Source organism: Notamacropus eugenii, chromosome 4, assembly GCF_028372415.1.
Source record: "Notamacropus eugenii isolate mMacEug1 chromosome 4, mMacEug1.pri_v2, whole genome shotgun sequence".
NCBI lineage: Eukaryota > Metazoa > Chordata > Mammalia > Diprotodontia > Macropodidae > Notamacropus > Notamacropus eugenii.
In genome coordinates, this window is record NC_092875.1 from 114,670,741 (window position 1) to 114,681,139 (window position 10,399).

Consider the following 10,399-nt stretch of genomic DNA (forward strand, 5'->3'; position numbering starts at 1 on the left):
TATGTGACATCAAGCTTACTGCTACTAGTTCTTCCCTGTGGGTCCTAAAAGAATAAGTTTATCCATCTTCCAGGTGACAGGTCCTCATATACTCAAATACAACAATCATTCTTTCCACCCTGCTTCTCTAGACTAAACATCCCCACCTCCTTTAACCAATCATCAATATGATCTAAATTTCAAGTCTTTCATCATCCCAAATGGCCTTTTCTGGAAATTCATCAGCTAATATCCTTTCAAAAATATGGTGCCCCACATTGAGCATAATACTTACATGCACTGACTCAGGAAGACCTGAGATAAAATCCTGCCTCAGAGACTCAACAGCTGTATAACTCTGAACATTACTCTACTCTCTGCTTCTTCATCTATAAAATAGGGATGATAATAATAGCCCCTATGTCACAGAGTTGTAAGAATCATATAAGATCACTGCAAAGTGTTTTAAAAACTTTAGAGCACTATATACACCAACTATTTTCTTATTATGTTCACAAGTCAATTTGTAAGCATGACAGAAGCAGCAGTGGAAAATTTGCAAGTCATCCTTCCTAATCTCCCCAGGAAGCATGTGATATTTTTTAGCTAAAAAAGAGACAGTGACACTTACCAACCTGCCCTTTCAAAAACCTATATCCATTGATAAGCATTCTAGCGCATGAATAAGAAGGTCGTGTGGTTTCTTAATTGTCGTCAGACCTACTGAGCCACACCTTGAGGTAGCAGCAGGGTAAGCTGGAAAGAGAACAGGTTCTGAAGTCATGGGGTACTTAGGGCCATAAAGCAAAAGAGAGAAAGGATCTAGAAGGCCAAGTCCAACCCTCTTACTTACAGGTGAGGAAACTGAAACCCAGTGATAAGACTAAGATCATTTCTCATCCTTTTGGCTAAAATGAAGTGTATCTGAAGCTCTTATACGTCCTTTTATTAAAAATATATATATATTTTTGGAGAATTTTTTATTATTTTTAAATACTCCAACTAATGTTGCCTCAGTACCTATAACTTAAGTAACTTATCTAAGGTAACAGAGGTATTGAATGTGAAAGACAGGGCCTCTGATTCCAAAGTCATTGCTTGCCTCTGATATTTGCTCCCTGTGTGACTTTGGGTAAGTCTCATCATTTCTCTGTACCTCAGTTTCCTCATATAATGGGATAGGACTTTTTGACCTCTGAAATCCCTTTCCAATCTAATTCTATAATGCAATAATAAAGGTAGCCAGAATATAACAATACAACACTGGGCAGACTCAGTACTCCCAAAGTTCCCACAACTTTGTGAGGAACCGAGTCAAAAACATGAATCTAAGAGGCCTAACCCTACTAGTTTCTACCTGTTCAGTAATGAACAAGACACTCGCACAGTAAGGCTTCAGTTTTTTTCATGTGTGAGGAAAACACTTTATAAACCTTAAAATTGTTTATAAATATGAGCTCTTATTATTATCCTTTCATTAGAGTCTCACTCTCATACCTCATTATTCCAGCCAGTCTGACCAAGCTACAAACTCTTCCACTACAGACCCTTCAACGGTCTGAGTGCCCATCATAGAAGAAACAGCTTAGCTAAGGGCATGGAACAGGAAAGTTGAACAGTTATTTTGTGTCATAGATTCCTTTAAGAGGCTATGAGCTCCTTGAGAGCAAGGACTATTTTTTGCCTTTCTTTATATCCGCAGCACTTAGTCCAGTGCCTGACACATAGTTGTTGTGTTCATCCCTCATTTTCGAAGAAGACAATGACATCAGGGAAATGAATACCTATTAAAGTAACATGATAATAATCAACTATGAACAACTTTAGCTGTTCTAATCAATACAATGATCCAAGATAATTCCAAAGGACGCATGGTGAAAGACATTATCCAACTCCAGAGAAAGAACTGATGAACTCTGAGTCCAGATTGAAGTAATGTCTTTTTTATCTACACTTTTCTTGCTTTTTAATTTATTAATTTTTTTGCAGCATGGCTAATATGGAAATGTGTTTTGAATGACTTCGTATGTACAATTGATACATTGCTTGCCTTTCTCAATGGGTGGGGAAGAATGGAGAGAGAGAGAAAATTTGAATCTCGAAAATTTAGAAAATGAATGTTAAAATAAATAAAGTATAATTTTAATAAATAAATAAATGTGTGTTCATTGCATGACTGACTGGTATAACATATGGACCCCTTCTCAGAATAGTGTTTAAATACATACTATATGTGTGTGTATACATACATACACACACACACACACACATATATATATACACACACACATATACATGTAGGATTATAAGTTAAGCTAACTGAAATTTAGTCACTAAATTTGCCAGTTGACCCCTTCTCTTACTGATCTTTCTAATCAATCAAGTATTCCTTCCTTGCTAAATATCCTACTTATGGTTATCAAAATATTAAAAAAACAAGTTTGAAGACACCATGTTAAGACACCCCCCACCATTTAGAGAATCATCACTAGGACCTTGGTCACCAGCTGATGAAAATTATGTCCACAGCAATTCACAAAAGTCATCTCCCTGCCAAATAGTGGAAAGGTTCCAACTCTGTATCACTAGAGGGAAGCACCATAACAATGAAATTATGTACCTGGGAAGCATTAAAAGATAATTATCAACTCAAACACTATCTCCTACATAAGACTTTTCCTGCCACTTCTGGTGCCTTGAAATTACCTTATCTTGTGTTTATTTTGCATTACATTACATTATTTTGCATTACACATTTATGTGTGTACATGCAATTTTCCCTGATAGAATGTAAGCTACTTGAGATCAGGGACTGTATCATTTCTGATTAAGCATCTCTGGCACTTAGCACACTGCCTGAAGTGTATCAGGCACTTGATAAATGCTTGCTGATTGATTGGTTGATTGGTTGGTTGATTAATGCTGATGGTGTTAATGAGGAGTATGATTGCTCACTTCAGTTAGCAAGATAGTACCTAGAAAAATGTTCAAATCACTGGTTCTTAGTCTTCTCTTTTTTCTCCTGCTCTGTACTGGATAAGATTTTGCCATATAGCTAGATTTATTGGGTGGTAATTACCCATATTTCTTTTTCTCCTTCTTAAAAACCACTACCATTTTGTACTTATCGTCTGTGACTGTTCAAAACCAATTGCTTGGCTCATTAAGTTTATTAGATAGTTCTTGTGCACCTTGAGACACAAACACTAAATTTCCCAACTGAATGCTTTTGGAAGCTCTTTTACTTGTCTTTTCTGATGTGCCAAATATTCCTTCCTCATTCACTGAATATTCTACTTACTTCTTAACTGGATATCCAATTTAAGACCCAACTGAAAATATACTACCCTAGAAACCAGAAGACCTGGGTTCAAATTGAGCTCCAAGATTCATTAGCTGTGTGACTATGGGCAAGTCAATTTGCATCTTTGATCTTCAATGTCCTCATCTGTTGAAAAAGAATAATTCTTGCACTGCCTGCCTCACAAAATTGTTCAATAAGTTAATCAACATGAATTCCTTAAGTGGCTACTACGTCTCAGGTACTGTAATTGGCAGTAGGGATACAAAGACAAAAACTAAACAATACCTACCCTAAAGAAACTCACATTCCAGTAGGGGAAACTACATAAACACATACAAATATATGCAAAATACTTATAATCTACGAAGGCACACCATGGATAAAAGCAATGATATATAGATTATATGCAAACTAAATACAAGATCATTTGGGAAATTGAGGAAAAGGAAGCACTTGCAGCTGGAGAAATCAGGAAAGGACTCATGCAGGAAATACTGTATGAGCTGAGTTTTGAAAGAAGTAAACGATTTCTAAAAAAGAAATGCATTCTAGGTATGGGAATCAACCCATGTGAAGATATAGCCATAGGAGAAGGAATTCCATATTTGAGAAATAGCCAGAAAGTCAGTTTGAATGTACTACAGAGTATGTCAAAGGCAGTCATGTATACTATGTCTAGAAAGATAGGTGAGAGCCAGACTGTAAAAGGCCAGTGCCTACCAGAGGGGTTTGTATTTGATCCTAAAAGCAATAAGGAGGCAATGGTGTTATTGAGCCCCTGAGAGGCGTAGTGAGGTCTTTGTTTTAGGAATATCACTTCAGCAATTCTGTGGAGGATGGAATGGAGAAAGGAGAGACTTGAGGCAGGGAGACTGGAAATAAGATGTGGGTTCTAGCGTCAGTTCAAGGACTGATTTTGAGCACGTAATGATTTTGAGCAAGTTGTGCAATCTCTCTTGAGATGTGGTTTCCTCGTCTACATAATGTGGATAATAACACTTGCACTATGTGCCTCTTATGGTTGCTGTGAGAAAAAAATACTCTATAAACTTTAAAGTACTATGGAAATATGAATTATATTTGTTTTTAGAAGCTAGGGCTCTTGATTCTCATTCCGATGACTTTCTCATTCTACCACAGCAAGCATTATCAGTTATCCCTGTCTACTGGATTTCACATCTGCCTGTATTTATGATACCTGAAACTCATCATGTATAAAATAGTTTATTATTTGCCATCCCAAACCTATCCTGCCTCCTTACTTCTTTATTGATTTTAATGGCACCAGCACCCTCCTGGTTATCAACACTTGTAACCTTGGAATCATTTACTATGGCTTCTTTCTTAACCCTTGTGTCCAGCTGCCACAGCCTGTACTTTCTACCTCTTCTCCAACCTCTCTACCACAACCCTACTTCAGGCTCCCATTGATCTCTCTTGTCAACTGTTACAATACACTTTTAGCTGATACTATTGTCTGCAGTCTCTCGCCTCTGTCATCCATTGTCTATATTGCTACTCAAGGAATCCTCAGTGTCTTTATTACTGCGCCACTCCCATAGTCAAAAAACTTTCAGTGGCTCCTCATTGCCTACTAAATAAAGTGTAACAAACTCCCAACCAAGTTATTCAAGGCTTTTCACAAAGTGACTCCAAGCTATCTTTTCCAGTTGTATCACAATGTCTCATATACCAATAATGTAGCCTTCTATTCCATCCCAAATGGGGGATCCACCTGTTCAAATCCCTTCCTTCTTTCAAGGTCCAAATCAGGTGCTACCTCCTTCATGAAAGCTTCCATTACACACCCTGATTAAAGTGCTCTTTCACTCCTCAGATTTGCCACAGCACTTTGCCTTGATCTCTCCTCTACATTTATTTCATCTTTTCCATAATTATTTGTGTTCTTGTCCTCTAAATAGATTACAAGTTCTTTGAGAGCAAGTCTTGTGCTAAATTTTGTTTTATATCCCTAGTCTTGCATAAAGAAAGTACAAAATAACTGAATGGCATGAATATATTTATTACTTTTTTTAATTGAAGGGATCTTTTAATTGGGGACTGGGGCAAGGAGCAAGTAAGAATATACCAGGTGCCTTTAAAGAGGAGGATAATAAGCATTATTATTTGAAGAGAAAAAGCAAAAGGAAAGACTAGTATCCACAGAGCCCAACCCTGCTTCCTTTATATGAATCTGACTGGTTTGACATGTTTTGTTTTGTTTTTTTTTAATTTACGGAATAAAACAAACACTCCCACGACATCGAATAATAATAAAAAAGGAAATATTGCATATGAAACTGCAAATCTGTTATGTACAACTTGCTATTCCATTTAAATATATAATGAAGTTATCATGCAAATTTCTTTTCTCTTCCTTCCCCTCCCTCATCCATTTTTGAATGTAATCTCTGATATCATTGATCTAGAGAACTCTCAGTGAGGATATTCCATCTACCAAAGCAGATTGGCATCCATCAACAATTTAGTCTAAAGGATGGTGATCTCAAACAAATAGAAATGGGGGCCACCAATCTAGACATAAGGATTCCTGCAGACTACATATAGACTTAGGTTCAAAATTAAAATAGTTTCTTTGATTATTGTATTTTTACTTATTTTGTAAAACTTTCTCCCAAATAAATTTTAATCTAGTTCCATGACCCTCAGAAGAATTAAGGATCAAATACAACGAGTGGGCTGAGTGTTTGATGCCTCTGGTCTGGGGTACTGAGAAATTTAGTGATTTGCTTGGTCTTACACAGCCAATATGCATCAGAAGGGGGACTTAAACTAAAGTCTTCCTGACTGAGACCAGCTCTTGATCCATTGTGCCATGTTAAATATAACTTACCTAGACCCTATCTCCAAGAACTATTTGTTTGAAAGAGAAACGAGAACTTTAACTGAAAAGTCAATGTTCATTAGAAAAGCAAAGTCTTTCTAATTTTAGTGTCAAAGTATGGAGATGAGGATTATAGAAGGACAACTGAGGTAGATATGTTGCAAAACAGGATTGCGGTAAAGGAGATGGTGACAGCAAGTTTATCCTGTAGGGTCATACCCCAGAGGTAGAAAGCAGGGAGGAGAAGCAGACATAGAAAAGAATGGAGAGTTTCCAAACGTGCTGAGGCTACAAAAAAGAATGGCTTGTCCTTTAAGACATTTGAGGAGATGGGAAGGAAAGTAATAGAAGACATTCCTTGTTTACTGAGACAGGAAGGCAATGAAACACAGATCACCTATCCCTCCCAAAGGCTTGAGAAATGTGGCAAATTATAGGTTTTTAAGGTAATGGGCAACTCCAGGTTGAGCTAACCATAGGTTTTATCATAGTCTACCCTCAGGAAATGACAAAAGCAGTGAATGAGTGAGTGAGCGAGTGTATGTGTGTATGTGTGCGTGTGTGTGAGTGTGTGTGAATACAAGAGTATGCATGTGAATACATTACACAGAATGACCTCCACAAAGGCTCTAGAATCACTGTTTAGTGTTACTATAAAGCAGAGGTGTGAAACATATGGCCCAGGAGACACCACTCCCAAGAGTAGCCCAGACTAGATTAAAATGTACTTGGAAATATGGAACAAAGTAAATAGAAATACAATAAAACATTGATAATATTAGATTTTAAACCTAGGTCAAATAAGGCCTGCAGGGATCCTTAAGTATAGATTAATGACCCAGGTTTCTGTGTGAGTTCAACATCACTTCTCTAAATATCCCCCTTCTGTTCCTATTGTTTGAAATATGTATCGCCTGGCTCCTCAGGAAGAAGATCAGTTCCTCCAAGGCAGTGGCTAGAGTCACCAATCTAAGATTCCTCACACCTAGAACTGAGCTGCTCCAGTAGTGGGGACTCAACAAATGCTTGTTAACTTGCTGACTTGTTGACTTGGGGTCAGCAGCTTGTAATGGATCGGGGTTATAAGCCAGACAAGGGAGCTGTTGCTGGTGGCGTGGACAAAGTCCCCATTTCCTAGGGTTTCTGGAATCTGTAAAGAAAGGTCTCTCCCATCTACAAAGTTATCTTACTCTCTTTACAATGTCCCAGAGAAGTGTCAGTGAGTAATGCATTCATCACCTTTTATCTTCTTTACAATTTCTGACAACAGCTTATTCTTAAGTAGTGTTTTACAGTTACAAAATGCTTTCCCATAGGGCTTCAAGTATTTGAAAAACTGTCCTGTATCAGATGAAGTACCTTATTTTGTAAGTAATCCCAGTGGATGGAATCAGGAGTAACAGGTGAAAGTTAAAAAGATGCAGTTTTCATTGTAAGATGGTGTGAAAATTGAATGAACTACTTAGGAGGAGGAGAAAGGAGAGGTAGTTCCCTCATCACTGAAAGTCTTCACTTTAATTTATCACTGACTAGTGATATTATAAACAAGATTTGTATTTCCATGCAGTTCAACAAGTATTTATTAAGTAGATGGGTGTCAAAAGACATGATCTCTGGGGTTCCTTCCTACTCTTCACATCTATATATGTAATTTTCCCTGTTTTATGTACCTGGCAACTTCCATCCAGTTCACTCATTCATTTCTACATCTATTGATTAAAAAATCATGCATTATGCTCCTTTGATGACTATAATACTGTATCATTTATAAGGCAGTGTGATATAGTTGATAAAGAGCTGGTCTCGGAGGCAGGAAGACCTGGACATATGTCTTACTTCTGATACATACTGCTTATGTGGTCCTGGGCAAGTCACTTAATCTTTCAATACCTTTAAATTGCAGAGAGAGTATTGATATGCATTGGTAAGGGAAGTTCCTAAACAGGATCTCTCTGTATGACAAAACTGCACATCTGGTTCCAAAAAGAAAAAGGCATAAGATAGATGCAAATGTAATTTACATATTTCTGTCATTGATTTTTCCTGTCACCCTTGTCTTTTCACACAGCCATCACCATAGTTCAGGACCATCACCAATCACTCAGAATATTATAATAACCTCCTGTTTATTCTCTCTCCCTCTAACCTCTTCCTTCTCTAATATTTTCTTCACAGAGCTGCCATATAAACTCTCCCTAAGGAACTGTTTATCCTTTTGACTAAGTAACTCCCCACCTCAAAAATAATTAGTGACTCCCTATTACTTTCAGGATAAAATATAAACTCTCTAGTCTGACATTTAAATCCTTTAACAATCTGACTCCCACCTTTAGTTCAAACTGTATTTCTCAAGGTTCACCCTAATGTACTTTATGTGACTGCCTATCATTCACATGATGAAGGTTCATTCTAAACTGATACCTCACTTAAAAAATCATGCACACCTTTTTATTATATGCTTAATAGATCACACACAATCCTCCATACAACAGCAAACATTCCTTTACAAAATGGAAAGAAAGATTCATAAAGAGTTCGATTGCAAAAAATTCTTGGTATTCTCAATATCCATCCTCTGACAAGTAGTCAGAGTGCCTCCTATATGAACAGAATTGTATCAAGTGCTATCAGGAATACAAAGAAACACATAATAGGAATACCCATCTCATGGGACTTAGAGTCAAGTCACATCTCCAAGTCACACTGTCTGGGGCCAAGTGGAGCAAGTTCTAATATTTTTTCCAGATAGGAGTCCTAATATCTGTTCCCAAGTGACAGCCTTTTAGATACATAAAGCTAACCATCATCCCCACATCTCTCACCCCCAATGAGTTATTTTTCATGATGATAGATGGTAAGAGAGAGTTTTTCACCAGATAAGAGGTAAAAGTGTTAATAGAAGATAAAATGAACTAATTTAATTACATGAAATTTAAGAGCTTTCGCATAAACAAAATCAATGCAATTAGAATTAGAAGGGAAGCACTGAACTGGGGAAGAATCTTTACACCAAACTTCTCTAATAAAAGTCTCTGTATCTTATACATAAGTATTTTATATATCAAATGTATAGGTATATTCACCAACAGATAATTCAAGGATATGAATAGGTAGTTTCAAAGAAGAAGAAATGCAAGCTCTGAACAAACATATGAAATAATGCTCCAAATCATTAGTAATAAATTGATTGCAAACTAAAACAACTCTGAGGTTCCGCATCACACTCACCAGATTGGCAAAGACAAAAAAGGAAATGACAGTTTTTGGAGGGATTGTGGAAGCCTTTTGGATGATCTCCCTGCCTCAGATCTCTCTCTACTCTAACTCATCCTTCACTGAGCTTCAAAGTTAATTTCCTAAAACACAGATCTCATTGTGCCACCTCTCGCCTCCTCCCTAATAACCCGCAGTGGCTCCTTACTACCTCCAGGATGAAACACAAAATTGTCTTTCTAAAGTTTAAAACCCTTCACAACCTGGACTTGTAATGCTAGTTTTCCATTCATTTTATTTTTATAATTTATATCTTTGTTGTTGTTGTTCGGTCATGTCTGACTCTTCATGACCCCATTTGGGATTTGCTTGGCAAAGATGCTAGAGTGGTTTGCCATTTTCTTCTCCAGTTCAGTTTACAGATAATGATACAGGCCATTAGGGCTAAGTGACTTGCCCAGGGTCACATAGCAATTGAGTGTTAGAGGCCAGATTTGAACTCAAGAAGATGAGTCTTCCTAATTCTAGGCCCAGCTCTTTATCCACTGTGCCAGCTAGCTGCCCTGGATTTATGTCTATTTGTATTTTAAATGACTGTTTACCCCCAAAGAGGGAGACTATTAATAAAGGCTCATGTTTGTAAAGCATTTTATATACAGTATCTCTCAATTCCACAAGGCAGATGCTATTAATTTTCCTCATTTGCCACTAAGGAATCTCAGACTCATAAACATTAAGCAACTTGCCCAGGGTCACAAGACTAGTGACTGAGGAACAACTTGAACCTAGGTTTCTGTCATTCCAAGTCCAGTATTCTTTTTATGACTTCATACTAGAGATATGCATACATTAATGGGAGAGTGAGGAAGCTTCTTAATAAAAGGATACTTTTCAATCAAAAGTCCAAAGGGTGGTTTCTTTTCCCCCATATTTTCTTAGCAAGTAACTACTGAGCTTTTGGTACCAGGAGGCAAAATCTGATTCAACATTGTCCTCTGATGAGTCGTATTGGGTAGACAGCTGGTACTGCCTGAAGAAGGGAAATCACTCTGTCTCAG